This window comes from Pseudopipra pipra, chromosome 1 (genome assembly GCF_036250125.1).
Source record: "Pseudopipra pipra isolate bDixPip1 chromosome 1, bDixPip1.hap1, whole genome shotgun sequence".
In the NCBI taxonomy this organism is placed as follows: domain Eukaryota; kingdom Metazoa; phylum Chordata; class Aves; order Passeriformes; family Pipridae; genus Pseudopipra; species Pseudopipra pipra.
This window is the reverse complement of record NC_087549.1, coordinates 85769147-85792396: the sequence shown is the minus strand read 5'-3', so window position 1 is coordinate 85792396 and position 23250 is coordinate 85769147.

Sequence of the window (23250 nt, the reverse complement as noted above, 5' to 3'; positions counted from 1 at the left end):
AGAGAGAAAGACTTTGAAAACAGGGTGAATGACCTCATCATGTATCTACTGTAGAGACGTCAATCTCCAAGAAATAGGAAAGGTCAGAGCTGTTTAAAGCAAGGGGGTTTTCACAACACAGCTAAAAAACCCAGACTGGGTCTGAAGAGTTCTTGCTGTCCTCACCCTTTACCTCATCTTTTCCCAAACTGTTTGGTGACCCTTCATCCAGAGAAGTGGCTGCTGTGTGGTTTTTAACATGGATGACCATCCTATGTACCATTGCCAGACATGGACTTTCCAAAAGGAAATGGTGAAATAAATGACAGATGTTTGCATGGGAAGAGTGCAAATTCTTTTTTCTTCTTTTTAAACCAAATGCAATTTTTTCTTCCAGAGCTTCTCCCACCCTTGATATAACTGAATCCTGGAAGTTGTAATTGCACCATATTAAAAATTTTATTATTTAAACTAATTAGTCTGCATGGTTGCTGAGCTTTGTGCAGCTGCTGGGAGAGAGCCAGACAAGCCCTTTCGGTGGTGGTGGCAGGAAGGTGGAAGAACTGGGAGCTGTCTGTGTCCCAGGGACCGTGGGCTGGGGAGTGAGTTTGCCTGTTGTCACTGGGTGTGGATGCAGGTCACCTGTACCTGCAGACAGCCCCAGACTGAAGGGTGACTCTGAAGTCTCACTTTCCTTTAAAACCATCACTTTACAAATAAAATGGCTTACCTACAATCCCCACACAGTTACAGACACTGTCTAAATATAGCAAGCATCGATGTCTATCTGTAATTTACAAGGAAATGAATAAATCGAGGCGACATAAACCACAAAAAGGAAGTTTGAGATCGGCCTGGAGCTGTGATAGGTTGGCGTCTGCTGAGGGACCCTGCCGAACCTCCACCATCCACTACAGAGGTGACACAGCCGCCAAACACGACCAGCCTGTCCTGGCTCCCCAGCACGCATATCCATGTGCTGCCATTCTCCAGGGATCTGACCCGTGTCTCGTGGTCTAGACCTGTGCCGTGGGGGCACCTGTGCCCATAGAAAAGCCAAAGGCACCCCTGGCATCTGGGGTCTCTGCCACAGGGAGGGGACAGTGTGGCGTTTTCTGGAAATGAGTGAGTTCATTTCTGGAAGGCAGTAGTGGGGGGTGCTTCAGCACTCAGGGACATACAGAGAATATTAATGCAGGAAGTTGAAGCATGATCTACCATGCTGCTTACCATCCTGCAGCCTGCTAGTTGGTTTTATTTGGCAAGGTTATTTGACACGGCTTCATTTTTTTATTATGAAGGTTGATTACTTTTTCCTTTGAAAAATTTGTAACAAAGCCAGAACCATTAAGTAATGTATGAAGGTTTTGCATACAGAGTGTGTGTGTGCAGCTAGCAAGCCACCCTCACCTCTCTTTAATGATGTTTTACACAACTGTCAAGGTCCATTCCCATGTGAGTGAGATGCTAATGATTCACTAGAAGTTTTATGAAAATATTGGGCGGGGGAGAGGAGATGCAGAAAGATCAAGTGCAAATCTGCATATGCTGCAGGCTCTCAACACATATTAGGCACTTAATTTTTTAGACTCCTCCTGGGCAGGAGTGTCCATCGATGTCTTATACCTAATTAAACCCCAGAGACTGCACTGTAGGACATGGCCAGCTAATTCTGCTGCTCCAAAACTCCATCTTACCTGCAAGGTCTTATGGAAAACAAGCCACACGCTCCAAGGGCTCAATAAGCCCATTTTTCCTCCTTCCACATGCTTGATGTTCCCAGGACGAAGTCTGTAGCTCTTGGCACCAACAACCCCTTCCCCTGGCTGCCAGCCTTTGGGCAGGGGAACGTGAGTGCTCATTTACAGCCTCTCCTTCTAGCCCCTCTGGCACACCCCTGTGGATGGGCTAGTACTGAAATTAGTCTGGCAGGATGCAAGGATTATCAGCACTGCTCTTTATCATTCCAGCCAAACTGTGTCTTCCCCTGGAAAACTCTCCATCTTTGGAGGGAAGAGGTGGAGGAGGGTGGCTGCAGGCACGGATCCCAGTGGATGCAAGGAGCAGGTGAGGAGGAGGACACTAGGTTGAGGACAGTTCAATTGCCAGGTATAGCTGGTGATCATTAGAGCCATTTAGTACGTGTTATTAAGGTGAATTAGCTTTGCCTTTCACAAGGGAAGGGTTAGGGTCTGGGGTGGAGAAGTGGGTTTTGACCAGGAGGAGAAGTCAGCTATTTCTCAGAAATAAGGCAGCACGTGCAGACTTGGGGAGCAGGAAAGGCACGAAAAAAAATAAAAAAAGTAATACATAAAGGCAGCTCTCCCCCACACACCCTAAAAAAAAAAAAAAGGAAGAGAAGTTAAAATTGACTGGAAAAAGAGGTGGACAGGTATGAGCTGATGCTTGTGGCTACACAGGGAAAGTCAGTTATGGGGTTGGGGGAATAGGAGTTGTGATAGGGTCTGGAAGAGCTCTGTGAGAGTTGAGAGAAGGATACCACAAGGCAATGGGCCAGGAGCACACCTGGCGACCATCCCAGGGGAGGGTGGGGGAGGGAACAGGGAGTGAAAGGCGGTGAAAGAGCTCCCCAAGGGGCAGCAGTGGGGCCTTGGCCATGAAGGAAGGTGATAGTGGGGCTGCTAAGTGGAGGGCAAGGAAGGGTTTGAGGAATACAATGTAGGGAGTTGTGCTTGGAATAGAGGTGAATGCTTGAAGAAGAGCTTGGAGGGAGAAAAGGAGCAGAAGGCACAGCAAGAGGGATGTTGCAGCCACTGGTGCTCTGGCAAGCAGGAGGTCAGGAAAGAGGAAGAGAATGGAGGATGGTGATGGTCAGAAGTAAGGACCTAGTTGTGTTTAGAGGAATCAATGTTGCATGTGTGTCTAGGTCTAGAGGAGCTGGAGGAAAGGGTTATTGGAGGGCCTTGCCAGGAGGTTTTCATCCATACTTAGAGAATGGGAAAAAGCACTTCATGAGCTGGAATAGAGTGAGCCAGAATGAACTCAGTGCTACAGAGGAAATCAGGAGACTCAAAGCTGTTGGAGTGGTCCTGAAGGAACTTTGTGCAGAGAGACAAGGGGAGGCTGAAAAAAGCAGCAAAGCCACAGCCAATGATACAGCCGAGGTCACGGCAAGGCCAGGTGGAGAGACAAGAAGATGATGCTGGGGGAGAGACGAAGGTGACCATAGAGAAGGAACTGAGAGGCCAGAGATCAGATAAGGAGCAGAGCATAGCCTGAAGAATGTTTTAAGAGGTGTGAAAGTTAAAAAGTGGTCCTGATGTGGTGAAGCCTTAGTGAAAGTGGGATGATGAATATTTCCTCAGTTCCTCAACAAAGTCAAGCAAAGCTTCCTTGGCTTCAGGTAAGCATCTCCCCACAGACACCCACATGCTCCTGCTCTGGCCCAGCCATCTCCAGCTTCATGTTTGGAGGTAGAAAATGAAGAGTATTACTTTTGGAATAAAGACAGCAATTCCTGCGCAGTCCACCAGGGAATCTTGTCATGACTGCCAAAGGTGTAATGGACCAAGAAGGCTGATTTTAAGTAGTGAATAGTTCAATTAACCATTAATTTTGTTGCCAACGATGCAAAAATACCAGCTGCCATTGCTAGTCAACACTTCTTTTCTGCAAAGTCCAGCTCCTTTGACTGGCAATGCCATGACCATGCTCCAAGCAGAAGGCATTGCTGTGAGCTGCATGGATGCAGGGAAGCACAGCTGCCCAGAATGCATGGGATTACTCTGGACCAGATAGTCCTGTAGAAATGGTCCTTTCCTTTCCAGGAGCATGCAGCCAACCCTGCACATCCGGTGTCTCCATCTTCCTGTGAGCCCCTTGCAGTCATTCTGGAGCTGGTCTGGGGGAACCACTGCTCCTCTCCTCTATCCCATGGGTGGAGGGGAGAGGTTAAATGTACCAGGCAAAAATCATCTACCTGATGAGAAAGATTCATGCTGATGGCAATGCCTGTAAAACCTCTTCAAGCTCACAGCCCCTGTGTTTTGGGTCCTGTACAAACATGGGGCAAGGTCTTCTGCCTGGCAAGCAGGAAGTTAACCTGTCCCCAATGTGTGTGGGAAACATCTGGTGAGGTTTGATAAGGAACAGATAAAGGTCTAGGGTAGGTCCAGAGTAAGGACTTCCCAAGGCCATCCATCCACCCCTGAAACAATCCTGTACTTATTTGTGAGAAGTCATTTAGATTTGCTTTTAAATGTACTGGAAGCAGGTGAGTTTTTAGATAAGTACACAAAGCAAATGTGCCATTTATCACTTCTTATGCTGATGATTAAAGCAAAGGTTTTCTTTTCTCTCTAAGGAATATTGTGAGCTGTGTTCAATTGTGTTAATGACAGCAGCTACAACAGAATAAGTATTATTTGAGTGGAAACTGAGGTGTTGGTGAAACACAGCCTAACAAGCTGGAGTAGGGCAGGGCTGGGATAGAGGTCTGAAATTGATTCCACTGACTTTTTGGGCTGAGATGTCACTCCAAACAGTAAAGTCTGGTTTTTTAAAAACCAGAGATGACTTCAGTAATTTGGGAGTGGTTCTGTGATGTTACCTAACTGCTGAGGACATCTGCCTGTGTTTTGATGGCCAATTCAGAACCGAAGTAACTGATGCGGTGGAAATAATTATCTCACTGTCTGATTTAGTCACTCCGGCAAGGTGTTTGCAGAACATGGCTGCTTTGTATAGGATAACAAAAAAGCAATGGGCTGCCTAATTCAATTAAAAGCGAATAGCTGCAGTCTAGGCACTGACAGCATGTGGGAGGAAGTGGTGTTGTTTCCATTGTGACTGGCAGTGAGTGACTAGCAAAAACAAGGTGGTTTGAGGAAGGCTTGCGTGTTAATGGCATTTCCCTGTTCTGTTTGTCAAGCAAAGGTGGGAATATAGAGTCAGAATTTACTTGAATTCGTTCCTTTACAAGAATAGATGAGGGGCCTCCATGGGAACGATTTCGAATTGCCACGACACACAGGCAGCACCCTGAGCTTGCCTGCAAAGCGCCCTTTTGTGTGAGTGGCAGGTACTCAAAGTCACTGTGGGTGAAACAGAAAAAAAAATATCACTTTGCATCAAGCAGGCTGGAGATGGTGGTTTGTCTGCTGGGAGTGCTGAGCTGCTTTCGCTCTCTCTCTCTCTGTGGCAGTCGGACTCCCACCGCCTGCTGTCAGCTGGAGTCTTGTACCTAGAAAAAGTCTGCCCATGGCGTGGCTGATTCACTTCATACTTGCACCAGTTGTAGGCCCACGTTGCGGCCATGGGCTCAGCAGTCTGGCTGCGGTGTTGGACCAGAGTTGTTTCCAGAAGTGAATCAGATTCTGTCTGATAGCTGTAGTAGGCATGGTAACCCAAAAGTGTCTAATGGCACCTTCCTCTGTCTCTGCCTGTGTTCATCTTTCCCTCATTATTCCCTCATAAAAAGGCCACCTGTACTTGTTCTGGGTGCTTCATCCTATAGGACAGGTTATAGAATGTTAATTCCCTTCTGAAAGATGACTTTGCATAAAGAGAAAATATTTCTTTACTGAAATTCATTTTAAAACAAAATTGCCAATAAGTAATTAATTCCAGCCTTTCACTGGTGTAATCTTTCAGTCAGCATCTTGAGAGAGAGACAGATCTAAGGTGCAGCCAAGAGAGGGCCAGTTCCTGGGCTCTACCCACCCCTTCTGGGAGGGTGGCAGTAAGCAGGGATGGCAGCTCTTGCCCATCACAGATGTGTTTTGGATTCCTGGCAAGATTCTCTTCTGGAAGCGCTGGCTGCCTCCTTCATAAGCCTGGAGGAATCCTGGCTGGTACCTTTGGTTTGGCAAGAGCACGGTTGGATGATGCATGGGGTTATGTGACAGCAAGAGGCAATGGAAAGGAGGGTGATGTGCTTGGGAGGCAGCACCAGACAACGGCATGAAGACTGAGCCTTCCTCATCACTACCTGCAGCAGTGAGGGTACAGAAAATAGTGGGTAGCAGGTCCCTCACCCCTTGGGGCTCTGGGAAGCAGCACATAGGGTAGCTGGGGCTGTAGCTGCCTCTGCCACAAATCTGCAGAGAGCTGAGTACATATGTGCAGAGGAGGAGGCAGGTGCTTCTCAGCACAGAAATTTGGCTGTATTCAATAAGGCACAAGCTGAAAAGTATGTGACACCTCTTGCACTGGAGCAGGGATTCCTTTGCAGCACTGTACTCCTACTTATGGCTTTCTAGTCTGAAATCTGCCACCCCTGACCGGTACCAAACTCCTTGGTGTAGGTCAGGCTCAGCCTTCTAATAGGTCTTACTTCTCCTCAAATTCATAACAGCAAAAATAAAATAAATATGTAGATTTGTCCCCTCCAACACCAGCTAATGTATTTTGGCAATTTAAACAGAGGGGATATGCTCTGGACTCACCTCTGTCATTTCAAATATGTACAGAGTGGCGTAAGTCTGGGAAAGCTCAGGCTTGAACTGGCACTACCTCTGGCTTCCCCTCTGCCCATCCTGATCTTCCCATGCTGGTTTTGGTGATTTTTTTTGTCTTGTCTCAGGTCAAATTAGACTACCGGCTCTTTAGCACAGTGAGTGGGCATTTCTCTATCACAGAGCGCCATGAACCAAGAGGTCCAGCTGGGAGCTCTTCATGGTGCCACACTACAAGGACTAGGATAAGGTGGCAGGGTGAATATAATGAATGCAGTCAAGAACTGGTATCGCTATAGCACGTTACAATGCATAAAGCACTAGCATACACTTGCTGGCATACTGTAGAGCACAACCATCCTGGCCATGCTGGGTGTCTGGGAAGACAAAGCCTGTGTGTCCTTCAACATTCTCTAGCACCAGCCACAGGGACATCCCTGGGAAAACAGTGAGAGGAGAGGAATCAGAGATGCCTTAATACCACTAAATGAGTGTCCAAATCTCTTGAGGATATTACCCATCCCCCGCCCCCAACATCATAACCCAAGGATGTGCCCAAAGCAAAGTTAACAAGAGCATGGCGATGTGGTGCACATGGCTGTACTGGATAGCTCCAGCTGTTTCAGGGCTCTGAAGTCCCATGTTCTCAAACCATGCCCACAGCTGATGGTATTCAATGTTTTGGTTGTCTGAAATGGTTTCCATTTCCAGTTGAGCCTGGGAAGGGCAGCTCCTGCTGCTCAGTAACAGGGATTGCATGAGCTGGGCACTGCTGGGAGGGACCAGGATGCTTCACCTCTAGATAAAACCCTTATAGCTCTTGTTAGCCAGCCATACAGAGACAGCATTTACTTGACCACATTTACTTACATAAAAGGGCAGTTTCCTTTGTTCTGTGGTTGGCATCAGGAACTTCACACTAGTGATTTTTTTTTTTAATTTGTTGTTTTCTCTTACCCATTTTGAATGAGGTTACCTCCTGCTCTCCTTTCCCTCCAGCCTCACTGCTCTTTTATTCTCACTGCTTCTGCCTCCTTCTAATTCAGCAGCACTGGCTGAGGAGGCAGGCAAGGTGGCTTTCTAGTGTTCATTTTTTTCAGCAGCTACATTGTTACTGCCTGTGCTGGTTGGCTTTGACAAACAGCAAAAAAAGCTCCCTGGGATTTGCACGGCCCTACCCCATGTTAAACCCCTCTCTGGCCCAACGGAATGTGGAAAACTGTTGTCCTGAGTGATGCGTAAGTCCTTGGCCCCACACCCACCTCACGGCTCTGCAGCCCGAGCCATGCTCACAGCAGCAGCACCTTGGGAATTGAGCTGCATCCCGAGTGGGAATGTTTGTGTTTTTTCATTCTTGTTTGCTTTTTTTCTTTCCCTACTGCCGTCACAGGTCTGTCTGCTTTGCCTCCGCCTGTCAGTAAGTTGGGGCTGCTGGACAATAAAAATTCCGTTTTGCAGAAGAAGCAGTGGGTTTTGTGACATTTGGGGTTTGGGCTTTTGTTTGTTTGTTTGTTTGTTTGTTTGTTTTTAATTCAGTGAGGGATGGGAGGAAAGCAAAATTTCATTAAGATTTTTCTTGGGGAAAATAGCCTCCAACAAACAAGAAAAAATAAAATAAAATAAAATAAAAATAAAATAAAATTGAAGAGACACTATTCAAAAGTACATCGCACCAGTAAGGAAATTTGAAATCGGGGGCGGGTCCTGGCCCAGTCCAGTCTTCCCAGTCACCTGCCTGCTCTGGTGTGGACACCTGTGCCAGGCACAGGTGCAGTTGAGTCAGCAGAGACATTGTGATGCCCAGACACCTCTGTCCCTGGAGGTGGCAGCCGGGGCCGAGCAAGGCAGGCTTTAACTCAAAGCAGAAGAGGTTCACTGGTGCAGAGGACACCCCTTTATCCCTGCCAAGAGCAGAGATTTTGAGGTTTGGCTCTTGGTCCACTGGCAGTATCCCTGCTGCCTGGTTCTCCAGGGCTGTGCCTTGTAGGTGTCCAGAGAGAAGCCCAGCAGAGGGTATGCCTCCCCAGGAGCAAGGGTTGGTCCTGTGTGATTAAGCTGCAGTGTGTTTCTGGGCGATGAGGCAGGGGCTGGAGGAAAACTTGTGCCTTGCAAGCTGGGGCTCCTATCAGCCCTGCAGTAGGCCAGGGTTGGTCTGCACAGCAGGGCTGAGTCGGCTCAGGGGCTGTGTGTGCAGTGCTTGGCTTCTTCTAAAAACAGAAGACTTACTCAGAAGCAGAATTGAGGTGCCACTTGCCTTTACTCCAGCTCTTTTATATATAGTACCCATTTCTCCTGATTTTACTTTAGCAGTTACTGTATGAATCGCAGCTCAGAAGCGTGTGTGTGTGGGGGAGTGCAGGGACAACTGAGTGCTGCTGGCCAAGCTGGAGCTGCTGGTTTGCTGTTGGATGTGGGAGTTCCCTCTGCAGGGGTTGTGTCAGGGAGCAGACTTCATCCACCAGATAGCTGTTAGGGGATGTGTGGGGCTAATGTCACCTTAAATGAAACTGGGGCTCTTCTTTTTCCCCAGGGATAGACCAAGAGCATTTTCTTTAGTGTTTTCCTTCCTGTTGCTGTTTTTCTTCTTTCTTTTATTTTTTTTCCTCATTTTTTTAAAGAAACATAGCCAAGCTGCAAAACTAAGTGGTTTGTTTCCCTGCAATGCAGGACAGCGCAGAACACTTGTATTATTCCTCCAGTCTTTTGAAGGGAAGTGCCCAATGCCATCTCCAAGAAGCATGTTACCTTGAAACCTGTGCTCAAAGGGAAGGAAAGAGAGCAATAGTGGTTTGACTTTACCTTCAGGCACCTAGATGCAATAGGCTGCTTTCAGTTTGTCTGAAACTCAGAAGATCCCCTGACCCATCAACCTAATGTCTCAAGGAGCCGCAGCATTCCTGTTGCCCTTTCCCAGCATATGACATGATGATGTAAGCTGGTTCTGCTTTTACTTCAAGGATTCCCAAACTGATGAATCAAGGCCTCTGTTTATGACAGCAATTCAGAAAACACATAAATGGGGGGCCAGTTTCTTTCTCTCTTGGCATTTTTACAAAGCTATGGCAACATAAGCAGAGATTCATAACAGCAGAAGAGACATCACTGAAGCAGTCTGAGGTATTTTCCTAGAAAAGATTCACATAGACATGTCTTTGGCTCACATGGTTATAAGAAGAGATAAATAGAAATGTCTCTTCTTTTTAAACACTGAGGCTGCCCTACTCAGAATTAGGGAATTTAAAAGCAGGGGGCATCTTTTCATACTGGTCACTTTAAACAATAGACCTGACCTTTTTTTTTTTTCCAGCAGTAACAGAGCAACTTCTGAAAAAGCAGTACATCCTGTCTGAAGTTTCCTACTTTGATTAATAGAAGCAGGGTACACATATGCAGACAGACACACATAAATCAGGTCATCTTCATGTTGGAAACAAAAACAAAACAGGCCCAAAAAAACCCAAACCCAACACAAACCCTTGAAAAACTCTGATTGCAGCTCCTGTGACCATCAAACAAGAACTTTCAGGCATTTGGGTGCTCAATTTTTACTAATGCTCTCCTCTGCTTTACTGCCTAGACACCAAACCAAAATGAGGTTGTCAGCTGCAGTAGCATCTAATAAGGGACATTACTCGTCCTCAGAAGCTTCCTGTCTAAATCAATGGGGCAAGTGGCAGGAGAATGGAAGCATTACTAACTAGATCCCTCCTCTACCCCGGCCTTTGAAAAAAAACTATACAATGAAAGGGTTGATAATAAAAATAAGGTTTTGATAAGTAAAAAAATAAAAAACTTAGCACATGGACAGCATTTTTTGAATGGATTCATATGCCTAGGAGACCTGGAAACCACGCCATGGACCCCTTTGCAGTCTTAAGCACCAGACGTGCACCTTCCCAGGTACTTAGGGCTGCTGTAATCAGCCCTCCAGGTGCCCAGCCCCAGGAAGGCCCCATAACTCCCCATTGTGAACGCACAGTCTCAGATATTGTCCTTGCCGGGGTAGTGCTGTCCTAGCTGGTGGTGAAGGGAACATTTCCAGGAACTGGCCTTAATGCTGCTCCTTGACTGTCCACACTCACAGGCATCTGAAAAATGAAGGATCAGGCACACAAATAGCTGCAGGCAGCTCCAGCAGGATGCTTTTCCAGCTCTGCATTGACAGTTGAGGTCTCAACACAGAGATGTGTTGGTGGGGAGCTTGTGGCGTCAATTTACCTGTGACTTTCCCATGGATTCCAAGGTGCTGGCTGGAATGATGCTGGGATGGTGCCTGGTGGTTGTGTGGCAGCAGTGAGAGGCAGGTGTAAGCTGATGGTTACCTCAAAAGATGCTTTTGAATGGACTTGCTAAGGATCACGAGGGAAAACCGGCAGCTAAGCTGGGAATTGATGTAAGCTCCCTTGCATCCCTTCAGCACCTTAAGAGGGAGGTTTCTCCACCATGCCTTGGAGAGATGAGCCCACAGAGAAGATCAGGTGATGAAAACAGACCTATCAAAAGTAAAATCAACCAACCCCAAGCCCCAACAACCTATTTTCATGAGCAATTGCATCCATTATCCTAATTAAGAAGAAAAATGCCAGAATTCTGGACAAGAGTGATTACTCATCATCTCATCTCACTGAGGTAGGTACCTCTGTGGGTGCAAAAGGAGGCTAAAGGAGTTGAAGAATGAAAGTGTTTCTCTAGCAAGCTTGGAAAAAAGAGTAGAGATAAGGGATGGTTTTGGCACAGGTCTCAGAATTTAGAGAGGCCTCTTGGCCTGTGATTCAGAGATGCTCGTCCCCACTGTGGTTCTGTCTAAAGTGGTAGGTGTTTGGCTTGTAAGGAAGTCAACACTTTCTTTACAAAACCACTCATCATTTATAAGCCCAGTTATTTACAAAGCCTGTTGATGAAAATGCCTTGCCTTGAAGTCTCATAGGAAGTCTCTTTATCACAGAAGTTTCAGATTGCTTATTTGCTTCGGGTTGGTTTTTCTTTTATTCTTATTTTGCAGTTCACTTACAGTACTATTGACACAGAGGAGAAAATTATGAAGGCCACATGGGCAAAAGTTAAAGAATATCAGCATTTGACTTGTCTATGCAGTGTTTGTGTGCCTGAGTATGTAGTTCCCTTAGCTTGAGGAGACAGAAAGGGAAGGGAGAGCAAATTTATGCAAAGAGACGGAGTTCCATTTTATTGGACCCTTTTTGACTGCAGCCTGCTGCTACGGCTCCTAGAGGTACTCCAAGTTGCCATACTTCTGATTAATCCTCATCCAGTATGTCCCAACGTGCTCCAGGCCCTTGCTCCTTCACTACTTCCCTTTCCCATCACAACCAGCTCTAAAGGCAAAATTTGTCCCTCCATCCTTCATCCCTCATCTCACCCCAAGCCATGTCTGCTCTCTCCTCCAGCTCCTTCTGCTCTGGCAGCAGCAGCTCAGGCTGATGCTGCCAGCACCATATGGGCTTGCAGTGGTGGGACCTTCCTCCTGGATGAGAACCCAAGACCCATCCTCCCCAGAGCTGCAACACTAAGTTTCATGCAGGGGAGCTCAGGTGCAGACCTCAGGGGACTCCCAGGGAGACCTGAGTCTGGAATAAAAGCTAGGGAGGACTTTTTTTAGCTGTCCAGCTTTAGTGAATGCTTGTGAGCAAGATGATTTATCTCTTCAGAGGCTTATAACTTGGCAAAATTTGGATGGAGGTTTTTCACAGGCAAGTGGCACATTCCTGACACACCAGCCAAAATCCTGCCACATTTCATTTCTCCAAAGCCTGAGGACATGAGGAAAAGGTCACTGAGCTTCTTGAAGCGCGGAAGTGGGGGTAAAGAGCATATTTTCTTCCAGCTAAATGACCAGCAACCACTTAAAATTTCCAGGCAGAGAAAACATACTGCAGCAGAATCCAACCTGGGATATTTTTGCCTACCATTACAAGCAACCATAATTAGGAAGCATGAGGGAACTGTTGGATTTTCTTGTGCACCATTTTTACATTTTTCAAAGACTGAAAGCTGCTGTGCAGGTGTAATTGCTATGGTTGGGAAGAAGCAGCACTCTGCTTTTCTTCTCCCCTCACCTCCTTTTTTTCTGAATGAAAGTGTTTTACAAATGAAAAATGAGGTTTCCTGAAATTAAGGGCTACCTTTTATTCTGAGTTGGTTTCCATGAAATGTGTTTGTGAGCCTTTCATCCTTACTTCTGAACTTGCTGGAGGGTGACAAGCAACCATACTGTCCTGGTCATCTTGGCCAGGCAGAGTTCAGTGGGGCAACTGAGGAGATTTTGGGTAGCCCCACAAAAAGGCTTGTCACTCTCTTTGTTGCCTGCCTTCACATTCAGAATTAAACCCCATGTACCTTTGCTTCTCCTTGGGGCCTGTGGGACACCTGGGGAGGCACAGGCTGCAGGAGGGTCGCCTCTGTGTCATACCACAGGGATATAATCCCAGCCAGTACACCCTTTTGATGACATCCCAGGGAAAGACTTGGCTGTCTGGACAGTATCACCCACCCCACTTGGGCACCAAAGCATCCTTTTTCCCCAAAGTGGCGGGGAAAAGGTGTCCCTGGACTGCTAACCAGGTATGACCTGCACAAGCCATGAGGGCAGCTGCCTAACTCATTTTTCCTTATGCTTTCTGACTCATCTCTGTGACTTTCCTCCAGGTCTTTATGCTCTCTCTTTCTCTTTAATGACCTACCTTTGTGCACTAGTCCCTCTTTTCCCCTTAATTGCTGCTGCCTGGACTGCCACTGGGAAGGGTGAGAAACAGTAAGGAGTCCCATTCCCTTGAATGAGAAAGCACAAGTGTCTCCAGAAATGCAGCCTGACCAGCACAGCCCCCATGGGCAAGTGACAGCATGAGGAGATATTGAGCATGTACTGGAGACCGTGGGCCAAGGCCGCTGTGACCGTACCTAGGAACAGCCAATACTTATGAGGCAAGGTTCCGACATGGGAATGGCAGCACCTCAGTGTGCTTAGAGGTCCTCAATAAACTCTCCCTCCTGAGGAAAAAGCAATGCAACTGTATATGATAAACTGTTGCATGCAGTCCTTTGCATAATAGGATAATAGTCTAAATGGCACACAAGCACAGAAGGAAAAACTTGTAGCTCTTCACTCTCTCTAATGTTAACCTGCGGTCTCACTGCCACAAAGCATTCCTGAGGCAATAGCTCAGAAAAATTAAAAGCCTGGTAAGTTAACCCCTTACCCCTTGTCTATAAGGCTGATGGGAAAAGCACAGCAGTAGAGCTGAGGAAAAACCATCTTGATGCAATTTTGGGCAGGTTGTAGGAGCTGCAGGGAGGCTGAAGTGGAATATTTCACCAGCTAGGCAGAAAGGACAGATGATGTCCCATAAAGCTGGAGCACTTACTCCTCCTCACTCTCAGGCAGGCATCATGCTTTTTTAGAGCAGTCCTAGCTTGAGTTTTTGTCTTGTGAGACAAACATAAAAGCAAAAGGACCCGTGTTTGTGTCTGTGAGCAGGGGTAGATCTACTAAGGGACAGGTCCGAAGGAGACTGAGTCTTTGTTCACCCCCATCTATCTCCGGCTAGTGTTGTACTCACCACACATCCTCTTCTTTCCCAGGGTCAAAATGGCACAATTTCAAATGTCATATAACAGATTGTGTAAAACAGATTCCGTTTTTCCAGACAGAAAACCTTTCTTACACTGAAGCTAAGATTGAAATAATGTACTGGTGAAAAGTGAAAATTTAAAAAAAAAATAATTTTGTCATTGCAAAATTCTCCTCAATAATGCCCCCCTCCAATAAATCAAATACATAAAAAAACCCCTTCCTAATAAAAGAGCAAGTAAAACACATGAAGCACAAAACCCAAAAGGACCAACCAGTCCCAAAAGTCTGACAAAATGGCAGCAACTGGGTTTCAGTGGAACATAGTGAACTGAGTAGATAAAAACCCAAACAAAATGCAGACATGGGAAGTGGGAAAAAAAACACCAAAAAAAGCAAGATGAAGAATAGAAAGAAATAAACTGAGGGCATTATTCCTAAAAGCCCAACATTTTGTGGTGTGGCAAGTCACTTCAGGTGATGCTCCACCAGCCCAGTGTGTCTTTGTTTTCCTCCCTGCTCTCTGCAGCATGATAAAAGCACAGGAAGTATGCTCAATGGCAAATTGGCCATCGGCCACTTTCAAAGGGGAGTCATTTAGTGAGATTCACTCATATTTGTATAAGCTGAAAGAAAATAAAAAAGAACAACATTGGTAAAGCAACCAGACTGATCTTGCAAATACACTTCATCTTGGACTCGTCTGATGGGAAAAGCACTCTGTTAAACAGAATGTGGTATTATGAATACTGATAACACCTCCCAGCAAGCCTCAAACATCTATTTATAGATGAGTGTTTACCACCATGTGGTCAGTCATAGTGACCATACCATGTACAAGACTGATTATTACAGCCCTAGTATTGTATTAGTTTTGCTTTTCTTAAATATAGGCATATATGGGGGGCAGGGTGTGTGTGTTTGACCAGCCCCTCATTTCTGTAGCACAATGGAGCTGTCAAGCTTAGACCAAAATCTGTGAGTTGTTCAACCCGAAGTGGTCAACCTGATAAAAAGGCTCCCCAGAAAGGTGGAACCCTTTTTCTCTGTGAGTGTTTATCACTTGCTATCATTGGTAAAAGCTAGCTAGTCAAACTTAAGGTCATAAGACATAGAGGAAACCCACAGTATTTCTTTGGTTATTTAAGTGACATGCTGCTCCTCAAAAGGCTGAGAAAGCTTTTGCAGACTGGGTAGTTTTTCATTCATGAGTACTGGGTTGGTCTTTTTTGTTTGTTTGTTTGTTTGCTTGTTTTTGGGGGCTTTTTTTTTTCTTTCTTTCTTTTTTTCCTTTTAAACCCGTCTTGCAGATAAAACTTGACACAATTCACCGCAGGCAGGAAACCTTGGAGGGTGCGGTCTGCTGGGTAGAGCAGAGGCCCAGGGCTTTGAGTATCTCACTTCCAACCCTGCCACGGGCACTGACTCACTGGCTGCTGGGGGAGAGCCACATTCTTGCTCTGCATCTCCTGGGGAGATAGTGGCATACCTGATGGGACAATTCTGCTATAGCTAATGCCAGGCATATGATTTTGGGACTGTCAAAGCTGATGGGCGGTGTCTGTTGGTTTTCACACGTTCTGGTGCTCGTTCCTGCAAAATGCATTTGGAACCAGAGATCAAAGGCTCAGAGTGCTACTAGAAGCTATGCTTGATTTGTAAATTGAGTTTTCAGTATGCTCATGGATTGCATGTGAGTGTGGCAGTTGAGTGAGAGCAATGCTGCCTTCACTGTAATATCAAGCATGGCTTGCCACGTATGAGCCCACCAGACATACCACAACTTTGTTCAAGAAAGATTTTCAGGTTCATGTCTCTGCTTTTGCATTAATGCATATGTTCATAAGGGAGGCACCAAGGCTGATCTCATGTCAGGAGGGGAGCCTTGGGCACTTTGTCTCACCACAAGCAGGGCTCCTCTTGACCCATCCAGCTCTAGACCACATGTTCCTTGCCCTTACCCTCTTCCTTGTGCCAGCTCTTGTGTTTCATAACCATTTGCTCAGTGATCTGATGCAACTGATGATCAATTCGAGGCAAAGGTGGAAAGCTGGGCCAGGCTGGTGATACAGCAGTCTCACACTACTCAGAGCCATGAGTTGAAGTGTTGTTTCCAGCTTTGCAATGCCTCAGTCCTGCAGCAGAATCCATTCTGAACATTGTAAGAAAAGCACCTTAGCAAGGTGTCTCAAAAGCATATAAGCTGCATGAAGAAGCATCTACACGAGTTGTTAGGAGAAGTCACAAGAAGACACAAGCTTGTCTTTAAACAGTCTTAGCCACAACACTTCATCAGTCTTCAAAACTGAAATGTCAGTCTTTACCTGTCCTCAGTTCTCACTTTAGGCAATGAAACACCACTCTGCTCCTTTATTCTGATCAAAGAAATCTTAAATTCATAGACTCATTCATAAAATCATAGAATGGTTTGGACCTTAAAGATCATCGAGTTCCAATCCCCACGCCATGGGCAGGGACACCTTCCACTAGACCAGATTGGTCAAAGCCCCATCCAACCTGGCCTTGAACACTTCCAGGAATGAAACACCTAAAACCTTTCTGGGCAACCTGTTTCAGTGTCTCACCACCCTCACAGTAAAGAATTTCTTCCCAATATCTCATCTAAACCTACCTTCTTTCAGTTTAGAGCCATTTCCCCTTGTCCTGTCAATACACGCCCTTGGTAAAAAGTCCCTCTCCAGCTCTCTAGCAGGCGCCCTTTAGGTGCTGGAAGGTGCTATAGGATCTTCCTGGAGTCTTTTCTTCTCCAGGCTGAACAACCCCAACTCTCACTCTGTCTTCAAAGGCGAGGTGCTCTCAGAGGAGCCCTCTGATCATCCTTGTGGCCCTCCTCTGAATTTGCTCCAACATTTCGTATGTTGTGGACTCCAGAGCTGGACACAGTACTCTAGGTGGGGTCACATGAGAGCACAGCAGAGGGGTAGAATCATCTCCCTCAGCCTGCTGGTCATGCTGCTTTCAATGAAGCCCAAGATGCAGCTGGCTTTCCGGTCTGCAAGTGCACACTGCTGGAGCTTCTTGCCCACCAATTCCTTCCTGCACAGCTTAAACCATGGGAATCAGGACTCCCTCCGTAGCACAACCTACAGCAGAGAAGCTATGATACAGCTGCGAAAGGCAAGAGAGGACACAAAACTAGAGGTCTTCTTCCTGCATATATACTCTACCCACAGTTTTGTCTTGAAGACCCACACTGTGGCATCTGTGTGGAGACCCTGGCTTGTAGGAGGGCACCAGAGTTGTTCAGCTCTAGGGCTGCAGTTATGTTTCAGGTGGGAGCCTGTAGCTCATCATCAGCACTCAACTATGGGTAGCATCAGGAAGGCACAGCCCCCCCTCCCCCCGCCAACACTATGGGAACCAGGCATGTGTCCACCACGCTGAGGAACTGCAGGCACAGGCAAGGAGATGCCATGTGGCACAGCTGCTCTTCAACTGCTGCTTTTTGCCTACATCCCATCCTAAATGTAAAAATGTGCTTGAGAAGCTGGATGTATAAAATGATGGGATTTGTACTGGAAAAGTACATACACAAGTTCTGATGTGCTATGAAATGGGTCCCCAATTACATTCAGAAGGCTGGACCGAAGTATGGATTTACAGAATTCATATGTGTCTGTGTAATGAGTACTCTCAGGCAGAGAAAACCACATACACAGAGAACGTATTGTGCGGGCACACAGGGTTCCAAGGGAGCAGAGTTTATCAATGTTTATAAAGTAATTCAACATTCACATATACGGAACCATAAGAAAAACTGTATATTTTGCTCATGAGCTAATCCATGAACCACCTGGGTTTGTAAAGCTGTCACTGACTACAGGAGCTAGAAATCAGTTTTCCCATGTGACTCAACACTTAAATAATAGTCCACAAAGGTCAACCTGGGCAATGCTGCAGCACAAAGGTAAGACGTGCCTGTGAGAAATGTCTTCCTCAGAGATGGTACCAGAACTAGCCCAGTTGTGCTGCTGATTTTAGAAATTTCAAAATGTAGAATAGATTTTATCCTTGTGAGACAGAAAATTTTGCTGGGGTTTGTTTTATTCAGCTTTGTAGCATTTTCAATTATTACAAAGAATCATCTCACCTGCACCAAGGTATCACCTTCTGCTCCCCAGCATGGGTGGATGATGTCTGAGGAGACAGTGATGGAGATTCCCTTTCCCGCACATGCTGTAGTAAAGAGAGTTACAACAGGTGTCTACCAACATTTTTAACCCCAATGGTTCAGAGCTCTCTAGTCTCTCTTCATTTATTTTTAAACCTATGTCTACCCATATTTATGTCAGGTTCTAAAAATAAGCAGTACTGTTAACATTTTGAATTTTAATTATCTACTGAATATCTAAAAAGATAAGCTGGAACGGGAAGCCCCTCTGTGAGCAGAAGTACAATCTAGTTAAATGAGTGAAATTTATCAGAAAAAATGAGTAATGAGCAGTGAGAAAGACTGTCTCATTTTGCTAATTTTACTTTATAAATTATCTGATTTGACATTCTGTGCTAAAAAATCTGCTTATGAACCAAGAAAAGCGAGGCATGTGCTCCACTTGGTTGAAGCAGAATCTGTGGCCACAAAAATTTTGCTGCATTAGTACTGCAGCATGAAACCCCCTGCCAACAAAATGAAGACTCTTGTGGTTGTTTCTATATCAACGTATATTTAGAAATAACTAGGTATACTGGGCTTCAGGTTTAGTCTACACCAAGCCCCTTCGTTATCTGCAGTCACACCAGAACTGCAGTAATTTCACCACACAGATGTCATCAAGGCCCAGAAGCATAAAGCAAAGTTCTCCTTTCCTCTACCTGCAGCACCAAACCCATTTCAGGAATGAAGGAAAAGATAATTCTGAATACTTACCTTGTATTTAATGCATTTTTCATGAGCTATATTGAGACTATCAGCCCATTTTATTTGTGTGCTTTTGCTTGGGACTGGCAATGAACTTTTACTATTAAAGTTATTTCAGAAGAAAGAGGCAAAAGGGTGCCAGAATAGGCTTATAAAACTAAGCATGTGTTAATAGCATCTGTTACAAATAAGGCTGGATTCAACTTTCCATTGTCTTACTCCTTTTCCCTCAAGTTGTTTAAATGTTCCAATTCAAAAGGAATTTGGCTGAAAACTTCCTTTACTTGGTCTTGGTCTCAAGGAGGGTTGCTTGCAGGAGTTGTACAAAACCTACTACAAACTTTTAAATAGTGAGGGTATGAGAGAAAAGGAACACAGATGTCTTCTTGGATGTTCAGACTAGAAGTAATTAGGTGCAATACAGAAGCCCCCCCAGTCCTGCCATTTGATCCCCCCAAATTCCCACAGCAGATCTGTTAGTGCTGCTACTCCAAAAGCAGCACTTCCTTTGCCGTTCCATGAAGCGATAAATGTTGCAAACTCTGTCATTTAAGTTACTCATCAAGATGCATTATTTTGAAGGACTTCAAGATTTAATTGATGACTCTCCGAAGGAAAGCCCCCTTAGGTTGTCCAGTAATACTGAAAGGAGTATATAATTTACATGATAAACACCTTGTTCTGAAATAAATAAACCATTTTGGACATGCTCTCTTAATACCTTTATTAAAGACAAGCGTTTAGAGCTCTGTAGCTCAAACAGCACAAGAGAAATGGAGCTGAATTGCCCAAATCTCCTTTTTAACCCTTGTCAGCATTATATAAAAACAGAACTTTAAAAAGGTGAAGACAGAAATGGTTGCTGTGTTCCCTTATGAAAACTGTGTTCCCTGTTACTCCCAGTTTTCCCTTTGATTTCATGCCAAAAAAACTCTAGTAAGTGATGCAAAGTCAGAAAACAGGCTGTCAACCACATGAAGCCAAAATACCCTTAACATGTAACACAGCTTGTGCAAAATTAATTTTGCCTATAATTAACCATCCAGCTTTTTTCATGGCTTTAAGAATGCTGAAAGAAACAGTGACCTGTGTTAACACTGCAGAAGCAGTCCTAACTACAACCAACCTAATGTATGCACACTTCATACTAACATTTGACACAGAAGAATAGAAGAACTGCTAATGAGGACATAGCAGGTAAATTGAAACATTGCTTTATCACTATACAGACAGGCTGGAATATAACTAAGGATAAAGTTCAAGCGGGATTTTTTGTTATTTATTTTTTCATCCTTGAACTGTAAACACACCAGATTCTCTCCTAAAAATCTTTTAAATGAATTTACAAGTTACAATTATTTTTATTTTCAGATGAGGGTAGTCACCCAGAACTCCTACAGTTAGAAGGCTAGACCAGAAATGCCAAAAGGCCAAAGTTCTATTTGAAGTCTATCATCGAATTTAACAAATTCCCAAATATTTCAGCCTACTGGAATCTAACTAATTCAAATCATATTTGTGTCTTAGTAGTTAAATAATGCATATGCTGTTGCCTGTTTTGACAGTACTCAGACTCTATTAGTAACTTCTGACTGATGCTAAAATTTTAAGTGCCATGCAATTCCTAACAACCACAAACAGATTGCAGATGCTATATACCCTCAGGGGTCCCTCTTTCTGTCCCTAGATAAGATGCACCTGATTAATTTGATCCAGAGAGCCAAAGCTTGACAGTGTTAAAGATCCAGATATGAATGCTGAATCGCTGGCTTCAGCAGTAGCACTGCATCCAATTTTCAGTTTCAATGTGTTCTGATAAGGTTAAGGATCTTTTCCTTCTAACTTTTATAGATATTATTGAATGAAAAAACAAAATAGCAGTTACGTTTATGGTGTGTGGAACATGTAAACCCCCTCATTGCTATGAGTCCAGACACCTGCTTGGACACAAAGCATCCACTGGTACAATCAATATCATACTATTTAATATCCTCAGGAAAAACACAGTGTTTCAAGAGTATTTTAGCTGGACATGTCCAACAATGTTGGCTGGAGTGGACTTAAATACGATCTAGCAGCAGGTTTGAAAGCATAAATCCCGTGTGTAGCACTGTCTCTTAAGATTGTGTGTAACCATGGCAAAAGATTCTTGATGTTTCCTTCTTCACAAGGCAAAAATTGTATCTAGGAAACTGCTATCTTCTACCTTCTCTTGGATTAGAAACAGAGAATGTCTTATCAGTACATTCAATGTTAAGAAAGAGTTGAATTTTGGTACATTCAATTTTAAAAAGGAGCTGAATGTATGAATAACTTTATGATACATTTCCTAGGGCTTTGCACAGCTAAGTGTTAGGCTTTTGCAAGTAAGGGACTTTCTGCATGTCTTTAGTAGGCTCAGGAGTCAAAGAGCTCCATGAAATTCTTCTGTTGTGATTTTTTTTTAACATTATTTGCCATTACACCTTCCTTTATATCAACAATCAATTCTTATTCTTGGTTTCTTTGTTTTTTCTGAACATATATAAGAATATTTTTAACTAAAATAGAATCAGAATAAGCTATAATTATGTTTACCTTTTTTTTTTTTCCAGCCTCATGCTCTGTACAGTATTACAGCTAGTTTTTAGGGTCCTATTCTATCTGCATCTCACTGCTTACCAATAGAGCAGGGAAACATGCTGTTACTTCAAAAGTGTTTCCTTAGTTCTGGATGGCAAAAATCTGCCTGGGTAGAAAACAAAAATAAATCTCACCTTCACAATAAAATACTCTCTTCAGGGAGACGCAATAGCTTTGGCAAATGTTGAGAGACTGGACCTATGGCACCAGTCACACATTATCGTGCAGCCAAAGGTGCCCCTGCAAAGCAAAACTCTCCAGCATGGATTTCTTATTTTTCTCTCTGCTGCCATACACTGAAACTAAACTGGTCAGAGTCCTGGTTCTTTTCATGCAAGTAGAGGAAGATGCAAGGGGATTAGCACACAGAATACAACTTGCTCGATCCTCAAGTCATCTCATGTCTGTTCTTATCCTTGAAATTCATCACAGGTATGAAACAGGTATTTAATAATATAAAAAGAACCATAGTCCTGCTAGTGGCTTTTAAAAAGCTATAGGAAGGTGTTTAACTTTGACAATGAGCACATTGTCAAAGCACAATTAACTTTGCCGATGTGTCAATGAGCACAATTAACTTTGACACTGAGCACATTTCATACACATTTTCTAAAGAATATCAATTGAAAAAACATTTTGTGAGTGAGAAGGAGCAGGATGTCTTCATGCTTCATTGTTTCATTGTTAATATATTTAATTAACGCACAGATAAATAATGATTTTCCCCCATTTTTTCCTGTCACTTTCTTGGGGGATTTAAATATTTTTTCAGTGTTGTTCCCCAATTACATTGATGCAGCATTTGGTTTTTATTTCGTCTTTGCCTACCTCTTGAACTACTCATGACTATTCAAAATAAATGTCAAAATACAGTAATAGGAGAATGTCTCAACATCTCCAGTGGCTGAATATCTGAACACAGCATATTATTGTTAAATTTTCCCATAAGTCTTTACCTGCTTTTAGTAAGATATGTTTCACAGCCTTACTACTTCCTTAATTCTTCTCTTTTATGAGAAATAAAGCTCTAGGTTTTTATTTTAATGACAATATTTTTTCCAATTTGTATTGATTTTAGATTTTTCTAGAGGTTCAAAGGTAATGTAATAATTAATTTTCTCTTGTACTGTTTTCAGCATTTACCTTGCTTTAAATGTCGTAGTCTTTCACTTCTGTTACTTTGATTTCCTTGCTGCCTCTCTTCTCTACAAGCTGTAACTGACTATATTTTCATGTGGTCTCCCCATCTTTTCCCACTTTCGATAACATTTTTTAAACCTAATTGTACCTTTTAACAGGCTTTTTTTTTTTTTTTTTTTTTTGCAAAACCCACACTGACCACTTCATGATTTTTGTAATCTTCTTTTCAGAGGAACTGCAGCCTGCTGGTTACGAAGTCTCAGCAGTCCCAACTCTCCTTCCACACAGAGGGATTCCAATCCATCCTGTTGCAGCATGATGTTCACTGACTTCCTTAATCCACCAAGTGAATTTATTGAAATATGGTGCTCTGACTTGACTGTGAACATTTATTTCATATCAGGTGGAATTCAAAGAATATTTTGATCGCTTACACATTATTCTTGTTTGCTGTCAATGAGATGTTCTGAAGAATAAGTTACTTCAGAGAGGCAATGGAACAAAAGTTTGATTTCAGGTTTTAAAGACAAGAACAAGCTGTTGTCATAAAAGATGAGTAAGAGAATGATATTACCATGAAGAGATGCCTGAATATATGTTAGTTCAGTACAGATGACAGAATATGTTTT